Raw genomic sequence first — 15,738 nt, forward strand, 5'->3', positions numbered from 1 at the left:
TAACAATCTACATATACATGTCTATCCTACATATATTATTACAAGATACACCTAAAGCTGGCCATAGACGCAAATATCCGATCGTACGAATCAACGTACGATCGGACTTTCCCATCTCCCGACCCTCCACTAACCATTCAGATCAAAGTCCTTACCATTCCGATCAAATAAGAACAGATCACCCAATGTTCTGCCCCTGACAGCAATCGTACGATACTTATGTCTGACAACACTAGTGACAGTCTCCCTCTGAAAATCGTACGATTGGCAATACACGCAGAGATATTATCGGCAGGCGACAGAAATTTTCTAACCTGTCCGATCGACCAAACGACCGATCTCCGACGGACGAAAAATGTCGGGACTCTCCACACGGTCCGAAAATCGTACGAATCCACGATTCGTACGATCGGATCTTTGCGTCTATGGCCAGCTTAAGACCTGTATACTCAACATCCTGGGCCTTGTAGTTCCCAACCAATACGCCAGAATATTTGTCCAAGAAACACTTTTTTTGGCTAAAACATGAATAACGCAAAACTGGAAAAGTAAAACTCCCCCCTAGGGTTTTCTACAATTCTTTACTGGCTGCACAAAGGGGCGGACTGTGACGTCAAAATGGGCGGGCCGTTATGTCAAAAGGGACGGGGCTGTGCCATGGACACTTCAAGAAGCAAAAGAAAAGTTACGTTCCAGGGGATTGGGGGGTAGGTCGAGGAGTCTTTTTAAGCGTATTTCAAATTTACCGGCAGCTGCATTGCCGGTAAATTTTCAATCCCGGCCTTGGCAGGTATTTTACCAGCTAGGCTGGTAAAATACCGGCCGGGTGGCAACCCTAACTCCCCCTGATACCCAAATATGGATAAATACAGTAAACAAAACGTAATCCAACACGATGCGTGACCATAGGGACTTCCGGAACATCATCCTTGGTGGAACCAAGTTTTTAAAAACATATACAGCTTTATTGGTGTATTTAAAATACAAATAGCAGGCAGGGGAATGTGTAGCTTACTTAACGCCTTACTTAATGACTGCTATGTCACTTCATCAGAAGCATGCTGTGGGAATACACTCTGCTCTCTCTCCTCGGGCACAGCGTTACCTTCTCTCTCAGCTGATAAACGAAACGTAACCTGGAACGTATAGTCTACTTTAAAAGAGGCTATATTAGTTCATTTCATAAAATTTGGGATAAATGGCTTGATAAAAACCCCCAGGCTCAGATGAACAATGTCTAATCAACATCATTTATCAGTGGGAGTATACAGGTCTTAGGTGTTCTAGGTAGAGTGACATGCACCAGTTCATCATATGGAGTCTAGTTGGGGTGAGGTATGCCCTATGCAGTACATACAATTGGACCATTCTCAGTCTATAACATATTGAGTCTACCTGAGGGGATTCCATGGTTTCTTGCTATTCCTCATAATATATAATATAATATCCACTGCTGATTCCCATTTATTCCGAAGAGCTTCTAGTGGAGCAGCTCTACTGGCTTGCAACAGTGTAGCATATAAACTAGAAATCAAACCCTTGGTGGATGATCTATTGAGGAGGGTGAGCAGCTTGTTTTCTTGTACCAATATATCTTACGATTTGTTCGTTATCAGCTTCACCCCTATGTATTGAAGCATCTGACTAGCTGGCAATCCTTTGGTTTGTCTCAGATCCCTGAATGAAGATATACCCTGGTCAGACCAGATGTTGCCAATTGATGGGATACCTTTATCAGACCAGATTTTCATATTACCCAATTGGGCCTCTTTGTGAAAGCAGTTGTTATTCCAAAGAGGGGTACGGGGGGTCTGTACACTGCTCTGCAGTAATTCGTTGTGAAGCTGCCCATATTTGTGACGTGTTATTACAGTTTTGCAATTGCCATTTAAGCTGTAAGTCTCAGCTCTCCCAAGAGACCTGCTTATCTTTTTAGTTATAATTGTATCTTTCCTTATCTAAAATAGTTACAAATGTACCTAAGTGCAGGCACTGTGTATTCTGTGCTCTCTCAAAAGCCTCCTATTTAGTTAAGTTTTAGAAAGTTGTTTCTTTTTCTGGCGTCAGTGCTGGAGATCAAAGAGAAAGTCGGGACATTTCAGTAAGAAACCAGAACTGTTCGCTGAGCTGTCAAAATCGGGACTGTCTTGCAGAAAACGGGACAGTTGGGAGGTATGCAAGATTGACATAGCGATCGGCCAATCACCCCATGACATCATCGCCCCACCTCTGGAAAATCAGTGACCCATCCTGTGATTAGGGTTGCCATCTTTTCTGGAAAAAAATACCGGCCTTCTTATATATTTATATTTTTTTCTCTATTAATAACATTGGGATCAACCATCATTTTTACGTAAAAATACCGGCCAGATGGCAACCCTACCCGTGAAATCATCACCCTGGGTGAGTGGTGGGGAAAGGTGGCATCTATAGAAAGTGATCTCCATACTCAAGTATGATTGTTTTTTGAGCAGTGCCCCTAGTTGGCAGTGCAGCATTGGAGAGCTGGTAGGACTGGAACAGTCCAAAATCCCTTGGTGGGACTGGGAGTGCTGGGGTGCCAGTAGCTACTACCTCTATACAATACGATACAATATGCTTGGGATTCTGGTACCTGCTGCTTGTCACTGTATATGATATGCTTGGGTTCCAGTACTCACTGCTACTGTCCAACACGGAACCAATTTTTGAAACCTGGACCTGCAATCCGCATTGTGACCCGACCCACATCTGCCTTATCCCCAACGAAGTGCTGTTGCTGCAAACCAGAATTGGCACCATCAGAAATGGGCGGGGGCAGAAACAAGTTTTTAATTTTTTTTAAATTAAACATATTATGTGAAAACAAAACAATGTACAAGTGCTTTGTACTCCTCTAAATATAGAAGGAATGTGTTAAAAAAAAGTTGTGTTTGGGACTGATTTATTGAGAATGTTTGCGAAATCCCCACCAGGATATGCAGGGGAGTTGGCGGCACTGAGCACACTGCTGTGTAAGATCAGAACCAATCAGCAACTAGGCTGACCTGATAGGGAACTGAAGACTGAATTTGCTTTTGTGACAGCAGTTATCCAGAAAGCTCAAAATTATGGGATGGCCATTGCCCAAAATTCCATTTTAATCAAATAATTCTAAAAAATGATTTCATTTTTCTTTGTAATAGTAAAACAGTAGCTTGTGCTTGACCCTAGCTAAGATTTAATTTACATTTATTGGAGTAAAAACAATCCTATTGGGCTTCTTTAAGGTTTAAACACATTTTTTTTGTATCCATATTACAGAAAGATCCCTTATCCAGAAAAAACCCCAGTTCCCAAGCATTCTGGATAACAGGTCCCATACCTGCGTGAATATATAAATGTTTTGTCTTTTTATTGAATTTATAAAATTGGCTAAAACTTCCACTTGTCTTAATCTTATATCCCACATGTACATGGACAAATGAACATCAAAAAATAAAAACATCAAAAATAAAAACGCAGGGTTTTCTGAACAGTTTGCTTCTGAATATGTATAGGATTACAAAACTATGTGGCATGTAGTGACCCCAAAATGAAAATTCTGCAAACAAACATTTCTAGAGGCACAATAAACATTAAACGGGTGGCTCACCTGTAAGTTAACTTTTAGTATGTTATAGAATGGCTAATTTTAAGCAACTTTTCAATTGGTTGTCATTATTTATTTTTTATAGTTTTAAATTATTGCCTTCTTCTTCGGACTCGTTCCAACTTTCAAATGGGGGTCGCTGACCCCATCTAAAAACAAATGCTCTGTAAGGCTACACTTTTATTGTTATTGGTACTTTTTATTACTCCTTTCTATTCAGTCCCTTTCCTATTCATATTCCAGTCTCTTATTCAAATCAATAGACATTGCTCGGGTAATTTGGACCCTGGCAACAAGATTGCTGACATTGCAAACTGAATAAAAATCTGAATAACTCAGAATATCACTCTGTACATCATACTAAAAGTTAATTTAAAGGTGAGCAACACCTTAAAAAAAAAGTATTATTAATATGTGTTCACAAAGCACTGAATGTGCTGAAACCAAAAGGAATAAAAAAGAAAATATTGCACACTGACATTAGGGGGCAGATTTATCAAGGGTCGAAATGAAAATTCCAATTTTCAAGTTTTTTTATGGCCAAAACTGTCAAATTTGACTAGGGAATTGTTAAAATTGGATTCGAGTTTTTTTACAAATTCAAATTCGATTTTCGAAATTTATCATACACTGGCCCTTTAAGAACTCGAATTCGACTATTCGCCACCTTAACCCTGCCGAATTGCTGTTTAAGCCTATGGGGGACGTCCTGGGATCAATTTGGAGTTGTTTGCTGCCTTCTTTAAAGTCGAGTTTTTTTCAGAGATAAAACTCTAATCAAATTCAATTCGAGTTTGCAGGTCCATCCTATTCACCCGAGTACAAAAAAATTAGATTTTTTTTAAAAAATAAATTGCAGTTGGTCTAATTTTGAGTTCATGGGAGTTTAAAATATCTCCCATGAGCTCCTAGTAGTTAAAATCTAAGTCTGTGTGCAGTGAACATTTTAAAGGCCTAAGCAAGCAGTCAACAGCTGACTATAAGGGTAGAACTACAAGAGCGTCTTCAACGTGAATCTGGCGGATCAGACGTGCTGCGTCAAAATGCAGGCGTCGGATGCGACGGAAAATAAGGTAAGCAATAGTAATGTCGTATGGTAGTCGTGTCGCGTGAACGCTGCGACAAGATCCGACATTTGTATTTCTTACCTTATTTTCCATCGCATGCGACTTGACGCCTGCGTTTGGCGCATCGCGTCGGATCCGCCAGAATCGCTTTGAAAACGCTTGTGTAGTTCTACCCTAAGTGAAACTTCAATAAAATAGCTAAAAATGCAATTCAAATTAAAACAAGTAAAATAGTTATCACAGAGGGTAATTCTTAGAGGAAAAATAATATATATAGGGTATATGCATGGAAGCTCTTGCTTGTTCCTGTGAAATGGGGCCTTGATGGCGGTAGCTTCTTGATGCTAGGGACCACTCATTCCCCTGTTTTGCCTGTTGTCTAGTACAGGGGTCCCCAACCACCGGGCCGTGGACCGAGCCCAGTGCGCAAAAACAAGGCGGGCCGAATTGGACGCCGGGGCCACTGGTCTAGTAGTAGGGGTTCTGCTCCCCAACACAACACTGCTGCGAATCATAATTACTAATTTGGTAGGCTGAGCCATTTCCTGCACAGATCGTACATTTCTTTCTTATCTGCGGCAACTCAGCAGTTAAACCTATTCGATCTGTGTGTTAAGCTACATTCTTTCATGTATTCCATCAGAATTACTGACAAAATGACCAATCGTTAGAGGAAAGGGTGAGAAAAATGAGTGATACATACATTTCATTACACATGAATGCAACAGTTTAGCTGACTCACTATTTAGCAACATCTGTCTCACTGTCTCAGGATTTTATCTGGGGAGGGTGTAAATATCATCACTGAAGAAACATGACAAACTAAAATCTTCATTTAAACCCCACGGTTTAAAGGGGTGGTTCACCTTTAAGGTAGCTTTTAGTATGTTATAGAATGGCCAATTCTAAGCAACGTTTTAATTGGTTTTGATTATTTTTTTATAGTATAATTATTTGCCATTTTCTTTTGACTCTTTGCAGCTTTCAAATGGGAGTTGCTGACCCCTTATAAATAGTCAATGCTCTGTAAGGCTACAAATGTATTGTTATTGCTAATTTTTATTACTTATCTTTCTATTCAGGCCTCTTTTTCTGTTGAACTGAATAACGTTGAACCCTATGATGCCACCTCAGCTTCAAGGAAACAAAGGAGGCAAAGCTAATAGTCTTTAAGAAACAATGGTGAGGGCATAAAGGTAGATACAAGACACACCAGCACAACATGGATAATTCTAGCAGGATTTGACCTTGCTCGTTTATTTGCGGATGCAACGTTTTGGGGCGTGACCCCTTTCTCAAGCATGAAAGGTATTAATGCTTCCCTCCTCTGCTGTCTAGTATGTATCCAAATCATCTGTAACAACACTAATGCCTGAAATCTGAAGTGGGGTGTTCCCTTAAGACTTGAGTACTGCAATAAAATCGGGAACACCCCACAGGACTTCAGGTATTTTTAAACATTATTTCCCTTTTCTCTATAATAACAAAACAATACATGGTACTAGATCCCAACTAAGATGCAATGCTTCCAAAGTGGAGGCAAAACAAGCCCATTGGGTTTTATTAGTAGACTTTATTTCATATATGGCATAACACCATCTTGCCCAAACTCCAATGAACCATCCTGCCTCTACACTCCCTGACATGACTCATGTTTATGGACCCTTCTAACCCTCCTGAAAAATCCTCAGTTGGCCTCTTCCCTATAGAAGGGGACTTGGCTTTGCATAATAACATCACTGTCTGGTAGATCTCTGGGTACTGCAGACATTATTATTTTTTCAGATTTATTACAGCCTATAGTAGACCACTAGAATAATGTTAGTCAAAAATGGTTTGGCCAGTAGAGGGAACCATGACTGCATGTGTTTGTCCTACTGCCTTTCTGTTCCTTTCTTACATGAATGCCCTCGGAATGGTCACTAAGGCCCACGGTATTTCCTCAGCATCCCACCAAGGTGCCACTCCAATAAAATAGAAAGCATAGTCAGTATAGCAAAACCCAAAGAAGGGATAATACATCCCAAACAGCTCTTAATTTAAATTTAATTTAATAAATTTATTGTTTATAGTGCACATTTGTTTGTGTAATAGTCTTATTGTTAGCCATAAATTTATTTTAACGTAATCATTAAATGGGGGGTGAGTGTGGCCATATATTAGAAACGACAAGGTTATAAATTATTGTCTAAACTAAAGCCTAACTAAAAAAGTAGCTAGAAATGTTGTACATTATGTTTTGGGCTTCTGTACCAGCCCAAGGCAACCACAGCCCTTTAGCAGGGAAGATCTCCAAAAGATGCCCCAGTAGCTCCCCATCTTCTTTTCTGCTGATTCACTGCACATTCTCTGTGCTGCTGTCTCTTATTTAGCTTAGGGACCGACTCATAATATACAGTACACATAGAATAGAAATGTCACAGTATAAGCTGAATTAATACAGATAATTACTACATGGCAGCACAGGAACCAGTGCAATTAGCATCAGAATTTAATAATCAATCCTGTAGCATCAGCTTATATTGCAGTTCAACTTCATTTTCTGCTGGATAATTTGTGATGACCCCTAAGCTTAGCTTCTCAACAGCTGCTCAGAGCCCACTGAGCATGTGAGTGTCACAGACACTTTCCAAGATGGTGACCCCCTGTGACAAGTTTGAAGTCCTGGATCATTGCTGCTATTGAGAAGCTGAAACTTTAGGCTGGTGCAATAAGTTCAGTATATAAAATATGGCATTCTTAGCCATATTAATTTTTAGGGTTTAGTTCTCCTTTAAATGTGCCAAGTAGGGATACACCGAATCCAGGATTCTGCTCAGGATTTGGGCAAATCTGGACAATTGAACACAACAATCTGTTGTTCACAATAGATGCTATGGCTTTGCATTGCAATTCAGCCAGACCTTTTGTGAAGGATTCGATATTTGGCCAAATCAAAGAATTATGTATTTGACGCATGTATTAAAAAGGCATATGCTAAGCATTTGCAGGCCTGCCTATGGACAGTGCTACTGCGCTCTGCACCTTGTACCAAAATGTAATCCGGACAGGTTCAAGAAAGCCTTTCACTCTATGGGGCAGATTCACTAAAGGGCGAAGTGACAAACGCTATAGAAGATTCGCCAGCGTGACGTCATTTCGTTACTAACGGGCGCAGGTGTAACTTCGCTAGCGAAGGAGATAGACTCTAGAGGTAATTTGCTCCCTTACACCTGGTTAAGTTGAGCTCTGGTGAATGGACGTAACTACGCAAATTCACTAAGATGCTGGCAACTTTTTATTTTTCATTTTGTGTAGTGTAATGTATTGGCTGCAACATATACGTCTATTCAACATAACTTCCCACCGTATGCAAATTAGGCAACACTAACGCAACTTTGATTCGCTTGCCGCAGTAACGCTAGCGCAACTTCCCCAGCGTTCGGCTCCCTGGATGCAACGTCGGATTTTAGTGAATTAGTTTTGTCCTGGCGAATCTACGCCTGGCGAGGTGTTGTGATGTGAGCGAAGCAGACGCTAGCGCAAATTCGGCGCTTAGTGAATCTACCCCCGGGTGTGCCTTGAACAGCAGCAAGTACATGGTTTGCTAGTGCCTTGCATCCCCTGCTTTGTTCCTGCATATGTTCCTCCAGCAAGCACTGCAGCCAGGCGTGGCAGCTCCATATGCTGGTATGGGACCTGTTATCCAGAATGCTTGGGACTTGGTATTTTCCAGAAACGGATCTTTCAGTAATTTGGATCTTCATACCTTAACCTGGTAACGAAGGTATGGAGTGTTTGTGTTATGCTGCGTGGGTTGGGTTTGTTTCCTCGTCCGGGATGCTGACTATAGAAGGATGTGGGGTGCAGGGGATAGTGGGTGCTGACTGGGTCCTGTAAGGATATAGGATGCAGACTGGGTTATAGAAGGACAGTGTTGAATGGGTTATCTAAGGATATGGGATGCAGCCTGGGTTCTGTAAAGATATGGGGTTCTGACTAGGATATATATAATGATATGGGGTGCTGACTGGCTTATATAAGGATAGGGGGTGCTGATTGGGACATTTAATGATATGGGTTGCTGACTGGGTTATATAAGGATAGGGGATGCAGACTGAGTACTATAAGGATATGGTGTTGTGACTAGGATATATATAAGGATAGAGGGTGCTGACTGGGTTCTGAAAGCATATGAGATGCAGACTGGGTTATATAAGTATATGGGGTACTGACTGGGTTATTTAAGGGTATGGGTTGCTGACTGGGTTATATAAGGATAGGGGATGCAGACTGGGTTCTGTTAAGATATAGGGTTCTGACTAGGATATACATATAAGTATATGGGGTGCTGACTGGGTCCTGTAAGCATATGGGATGCAGACTGGGTTATATAAGTATATGGGGTACTGACTGGGTTATTTAAGGATATGGGTTGCTGATTGGCACATTTAATGATATGGGTTGCTGACTCGGTTATCTAAGGATATGGGATGCAGCCTGGGTTCTGTAAGGATATGGGGTTCTGACTAGTATATATTTAAGGATATGGGGTGTTGACTGGGTTATATAAGGATACGGGCTGCTGACTGGGTTCTGTAAGCATATGGGATGCAGACTGGCTTATATAAGGATATGGGGTGCAGAGTGGGTTATAGAAGGATAGGGGCTGCTGACTGGGTTACATAAGGATAATGTTGAATGGGTAATATAAGGATAGGGGGTGCTGACTTGGTTCTGTAAGAATATGGGATGCAGACTGGGTTATTTAAGGATATGGGGTGCTGACTGGGTTATTTAAGGATATGGGTTGCTGCTCGGGACATATAATGATAAAGGGTGCTGACTGGGTTATATAAGGATAGTACTGACTCGGTTATATAAGGATATGGGATGCAGACTGTGTTCCGTACGGATATGGGGTTCTGACTAGGATATATATAATGATATGGGGTGCTGACTGGGTTATATAAGCAAATGGGATGCTGACTGGAATATACAAGCATATGGGCTGCTTACTGGCATATACATAAATATGGGGTGCCGACTGGATAATACAGGGATATGGTATTCTGGGTGGGATATTTAGAGTAAACACGTACGAGGGCTATTTCAGGGATGTGTGGAGGGAATAGTAGAATTGCTGGTATAATCCCCTGTCAGTCCCAGTAATGCCCGGTTTGGCATCATCTTCTCACAGGTACAGTGCAATGGTGAGACAGTTTCCTGTAAGTGGCCCAGCCCTTCTACATACATTAACTTTAGTTCTTTCCATGAGGATCACAATGCTGACTCCTGGTTAGGTGAGATTCCTTGGGGATCTAGAATGGGAGGGGCGTAGAGTCAAGTATTGGCTGGGAATTGGGTTGGGGGGATCTGTATATTGAATGTGATGAAGTGTTTGGCATGAGTGCTGCTGGAGGTGCAGACTATCCCCTGGGTGAACCTTCCCCTGGCTGTTTGAGTGCACCCTTGTTTCATTCTTTGGGTTAGAACTCTCCGTGTGGCAGCCTCTCTAGTGCCTTGACTCCTCCCTCACATTTGCATAGCTCAGATTTTCTTTGCTCAGACTCCCTGAGTTGCTTAACATTTGGGCAGGCTCCCTACACCAACATACTTATATGTTGTAAGGAGGGACTCTATGCGCACCTGTATTGTAGATCCTTTTAGCTGTTAACTCCTGTGTGTGCCATGTCCTTTGTTTCTGATTTCCAGTGCCCACGTGTGCCCTTTATTTTCTAATAGGAGCATTGCTAGGTGCATAGCTGTACCTCTCTCTCTACCTAAACACATCTGGGCCCCTCATCTCATTCTGGAGCTTCCCCTCTTCTGCCATTTTCATTTGTACATTTAGGCCCTCTTGATCTCTGTTGGTTTTCTCTAATAATCCCCACTTGCTCTACCCTACTCTCCAATCCTTATGCTCTTTCCATGTCTTCTCTTTACAGTACTGCTGCCTGCATATAGGACTTACTTGTGTAGGAAGAGCTACCAATACAAAAATAGCCCTGAACCAAGAAATTAAGTTAAAAAAAACTGACACAGCCACTGAGAATTTATCTTCATTCAATTGATGATGCCTTCCAAGGTTGTTTCCATGTCCTACAGCGTGGGAACATCTACTCTATAGTCTGCCCATTCTGATTGGTTACCAAGGATAAGAGTAAATTTTATACTTACCGTAATTTTCTTTTCCTGGAACGTACTCATGGCAGTGGGTCACTTGTATGTATCCCTGCCCCCGCAGGATTGGACAGAAAAACGAATTAGCATAGCAATTAAAAGCTCCCTCCTCCCCTTTCACCTTCAGTTCTAGGTTTTCCCAAAGTCAATAAGGGAGGGATAGTGACCCACTGCCATGAGTACGTTCCAGGAAAAGAAAATTACGGTAAGTATAAAATTTACTCTTTTCCTGTTCACTAACTCATGGCAGTGGGTCACTTGTATGATATGCCATAGCAATAAAGGGAGGGCAAATGCTGAAATAATATATTTATTAAAGAAAAGAAACTGTTTGCAACACAGAACGACCAAAATTAGCTTCTGTAGCTGACATTACATCCAACTGGTAATGTCTAATGAATGTCTGCATTGACGACCAAACTGCTGCTCTGCAGACCTCTTCAGAACTCACCACTGTGGTATTGTCTGAATGAAAATTCACCGACAACCCTCTTATTTTCTGTTGATAGCCTTGAAGAGCTTCCCAAACTGCTTGTAATTCCTTCTGATTCGAAGACCATTGCCTCATCTCCTCTGACCACCAGCCCTGGAGCGGCTGATTGTTGATAACTGCGCCCCAGCCTAGATTGCTGGCATCGGTAGTAAGAGTCTGCCATTGTGGTGATAGGATGTGCTTCCCCTTCTGAAGATTGGCTGAGAGGCACCACCACCTCAAACTCTCCTTGGTCTTCCACTTCAGAAAAATCTTCTGCTTCATGTTGTATGGATCTCTGGACCACTGCTTCAGAAAATCCCATTGTAATTGGCGACGATGAAAATTCGCCCATTCCACGGCCTCGGCTGCTGCTATGCACTTGCCTATTACACTGAGGCACTCCTTCGCCGAACAGACTTCTTTCCGTCTGAGTACCTGTACTGATTTTCTGACATCTTGTGCCCTCTTCTTTGTCAGAAAAACTTTCATCTGGATGGAGTCTATTAGCACTCCCAAATACTGAAGATGCTGCACTGGTGTTAAATGCGACTTGCTGAAGTTTACTTTCCATCCGTGGCGTTGCAGGAAGTTTAGAACGTAATTTCTTTGGTGAATTAACAATTGATGCTCTCTGGATTTGATCAGGATATCGTCTAAATACGCATACACCTGTATGCCTCTTTCCCTTAGAACTGCTATCAGAGTGATTAGGACCTTTGTAAATGTTCTCGGTGAGGTGGCTAGACCAAACGGTATGGCTTGATACTGGAAATGCTTTCCGAGAACAACAAACCGAAGAAACTTTTGATGGGAACTGGCCACAGGAATATGCAGATAGGCGTCCTTTATGTCGATGGAGATCAACCAATCTCCCTGATCTATTTCCTGCAAAACACTTCTCAAAGATTCCATCTTGAACCTTCTGACTCGTAGAGACCTGTTTAGCACCCTTAGATCTAAAATTGCTCTGTATTCTCCTGTTTTTTTCTTTATTAAAAACAAGGGGGAATAAACTCCTAACCCTCTTTGGGATTTTGGGACTGGTCTTATTACCTCTTGTTTCCATAAATCCTTCAGGATCTTTGAAAGAGCTTGTCTTGCTCTCGGCTCTCCCGGAATCCTGGATTGCAAAAATAAACTTTTCAAATGTCTGCGTTTGAATTCCAATTTGTAACCTACAGAAATTATCTGAAGTACCCATCTGTCTCGGATGGTTGTCTCCCATTCCTTGTAAAATTTCCCAAGTCTTCCTCCTACTGGATCTTGGGATAGACTTCTGGCGTCATGCATACCTTCCTCTGCCAAATCTGGTCTGCCTCTTGGACCCACGAAAAAGATTCGATTGCCCCGATCTCCAAGCCTGATAGTTTGCGTAGGGTCTGCCAGGTCTGTAAAACCTAGCCTCTTTATAATTAGTTCTCTCGATCCTTGTATTCTGAAATGGGTTTCTTTTACCCCTTCTATCTTGTGGTAAAAAGGGACTCTTACCTGCTGTCACCTTAGAAATAATTTTCTCCAAACTGGAACCGAACAATAATTCACCTTCAAATGGCAGCCCACAAAGATTGTGCTTTGAAGCAGCATCCGCCTGCCATTGACGCAGCCATAAGGCCCTTCTAGTTGAAACAGAGAGTGCCATTGATTTTGCTGCCAACCTTAGGTTTTCAGTTGCTGCTTCCATGATAAAGTCTGAAGCCCACTTTATCTCAGTAAGCGCATCCTTAATCCTGGATCTACTGACGTTTTGAGACAAAGCATCTTCAATATTCTTCAACCAGATCCTTGACGCTTTTGCAAGGCAAATATTAGCAATGGCCGGCCTACATGCTGCACCAGCTACTAAATAGGCTTTCCTCAATGTGCTCTCCTGCCGTTTCTCCATTACGTCACGGAATGACACGCCATCATCCACCGGTAGCGTAGTTCTGCGAGCGATTCTTGTTATAGGAGCATCCACCTTAGGAGGTGTGACCCACTTATTAATAACCTCTTCCTGAAAAGGATACATTTTATTAAATCGTTTGGAGATAAAAAAAATTTTATCTGGTGTCTTCCACTCTTTTTCTAATTCCGATTTAAATATATTATGCATAGGGAAGTATGGTTGCTTCTTGTAAGAACGGCTAGCCAGTCTATCCCTCTTGGAGGTATCCTCTTGTGGATCATCCAGCTCCAAAGCTTTTAACATGGCTTCTAAAAGAGGTGACACAATTTCCAAATCAAAGTTTGATTGGCTGGAAGACTCATCCTCTTCCTCAGTCTCATCTAATTCACCTTCTGAAATTTGCACCGTCTGATCCAAATCAGAATCCGCTGATGAGATGCCAGCTTCCTCCTGAACCCTTGGCTTTTTAAAAGCTTATCAGTAGCTCTAGATAAAGCTACCTCAATAGAATTAGACACTGATTGGGACATCTTATTCATAAATTCTTCAAATTGATTAGTCATATTTCCTGAGGCAAGCGAAATACATTCCTGACAGAGTCTTCTTCCCTGCAATGCAGGATTATCACAAGATCTGCAGATCTTAGACTTCCTAGTTGCTCTTTCAACTTCCTGATCCCCAGAATGCCTACAAAATATACAATAGATTTGATAAGTTGTACTGGAAAAATTAAACATCCATCCTGCTCTCTGTTATCGTTGGACTCACCCCTCCATATTTTAACGACCTTTGCCTCCTTAGTTAAGCCAGATATTGCCAGATTAATGCTCAGAAATAGCTCACAAACTGACAGGTTGATTCTGAATGCTGAAAAGGATACATCGTTTCAATATAGGCATCAATGTAACAACAATCTCCTTGTGCAAGAGTATCGCTTACCAGGAAACACACAGATTGCAAGTTACTGCGCGGATGGCCTCAGATTGTAACAGGAACGCTACAAGTTTGCCGGTCTGAAAAAAATTCCTCATGCGTCTGACGTCATCACGTTGTATGCGCATCACCATGGCAACACGTCCTGTATAGCTTGCGCCTTCTCCAATAGCTATGGCGCTCGGCAGAAAATAATTTCCAATACTGCCATAGCCCCTGGTCGCACCTGACAGCAGGAGGGGCCCCTGGGCAGCGGTTAGAATCAGCGCTAGTCCCAGGGCTTCAACCAAGGAGAGAGAGCTTGAGACCTGGTTGGAACAATCTATGGGGTGAGCCTGAATCCTTGACGCGGGACAGAAAAAGAACTGAAGGTGAAAGGGGAGGAGGGAGCTTTTAATTGCTATGCTAATTAGTTTTTCTGTCCAATCCTGCGGGGGCAGGGATACATACAAGTGACCCACTGCCATGAGTTAGTGAACAGGAAAGTGCTAGTGCAAATAAATAGTGTGAAATCAATCAGCCACAAAGACTGATGATAAAAAATAATTGATTACTGCTAAATCAAAAGGGTATATTAACCCACCAATAGATTCAAATACCACCCCTTAATCAATAAATTCATTCATTAATTAATTAGTAAGGGGCAATTATTCAAATAGCATTAGCAAATTAATATTGCAATTAAGTTCCACCAGTAAAGTGCAGTGCAATAAATAGGCTAAAAAATGAGACTTGGTTAATTAATTAACTAGTTAAAAAGGAGTAATTAAAAATTGACCAAAAATTCCATATGGGTTAAAAAGTCATCCGTTCACAATCCATAGATAGAGTTCATAGAAAATTGAAAATATAGAGGGTGGAGTTGTCCCAAAATCTAACTGCCTATTTTTGTTTTTAAGGCCTGGGACACCACAAAGTAAGGCAGGACAGGGTAACCGGAGCTGTGGCCTTGTAACTTAACTTGCCCTATCAATTAAAAGAGGCTAAATAGCCCTAAAAAGCCACAAACTCACGGCCCCTTAGAACAGAAGGAAGATGGAAGAGGTGGTAAGACAAGAGGATTAGACCAGAATTCCAGCCCACATCAAATATATTGTAACCAGTTTTTTTCCTTAAGGGAAATATTTCTTCCGAATATTATCTTAGGAGACCAATTTTCAAAAGAACGCACAGAACATTCCTTCTCTGGGAACTGCCATATTGTTTCCCTTAGACACAGTACACATTGGGGTTCCCTATACACATGACTCATTATGTACCTTCCTGAGGGGGAATCTGACAGAGAAACCAGTATTCACATAAAAGAGGAGAGGGCTGCTCAAAGGTGGGGGGCTGGTGGAAAAGCAGAGAGGATAGTGGGAGGAAAAGGCAATCAAGCGAAAGCAGCAGGGACAGTCCTTCCATACCGAAACCAGAGGAGAGTGAGAGCACAGGCGGCAACGCAGGAGAGGTATCCAGGGGCGGCAAAAAGCCTCTCCTTGTACCTTTAAGAGCCGAATTTCCAGTTTTTAAACCAGAAATTCGGCATTACTATTGTGAAAGAGCGCAATTGCGCTTGTCTCAATAGTGGTCCTGCCAGCGAGGGGGGGCGGCATTGAAGGAACCG

At 41.9% G+C, this 15,738-nt stretch overlaps 1 long non-coding RNA gene across 1 annotated transcript; it reads right to left on the reverse strand.

Annotated features, from left to right (window-relative positions):
- Positions 1 to 13,676: 13,676 nt before the first annotated feature.
- LOC121397912 lies at positions 13,677 to 15,039 on the reverse strand. The gene is made up of 3 exons (XR_005964030.1): positions 14,139 to 15,039; positions 13,968 to 14,066; positions 13,677 to 13,886 (listed from the first exon to the last, which is right to left on the reverse strand). It is a non-coding gene; the product is annotated as an uncharacterized LOC121397912 (long non-coding RNA).
- Positions 15,040 to 15,738: the final 699 nt, after the last annotated feature.

Source organism: Xenopus laevis, chromosome 9_10L, assembly GCF_017654675.1.
Source record: "Xenopus laevis strain J_2021 chromosome 9_10L, Xenopus_laevis_v10.1, whole genome shotgun sequence".
In the NCBI taxonomy this organism is placed as follows: Eukaryota; Metazoa; Chordata; class Amphibia; order Anura; family Pipidae; genus Xenopus; species Xenopus laevis.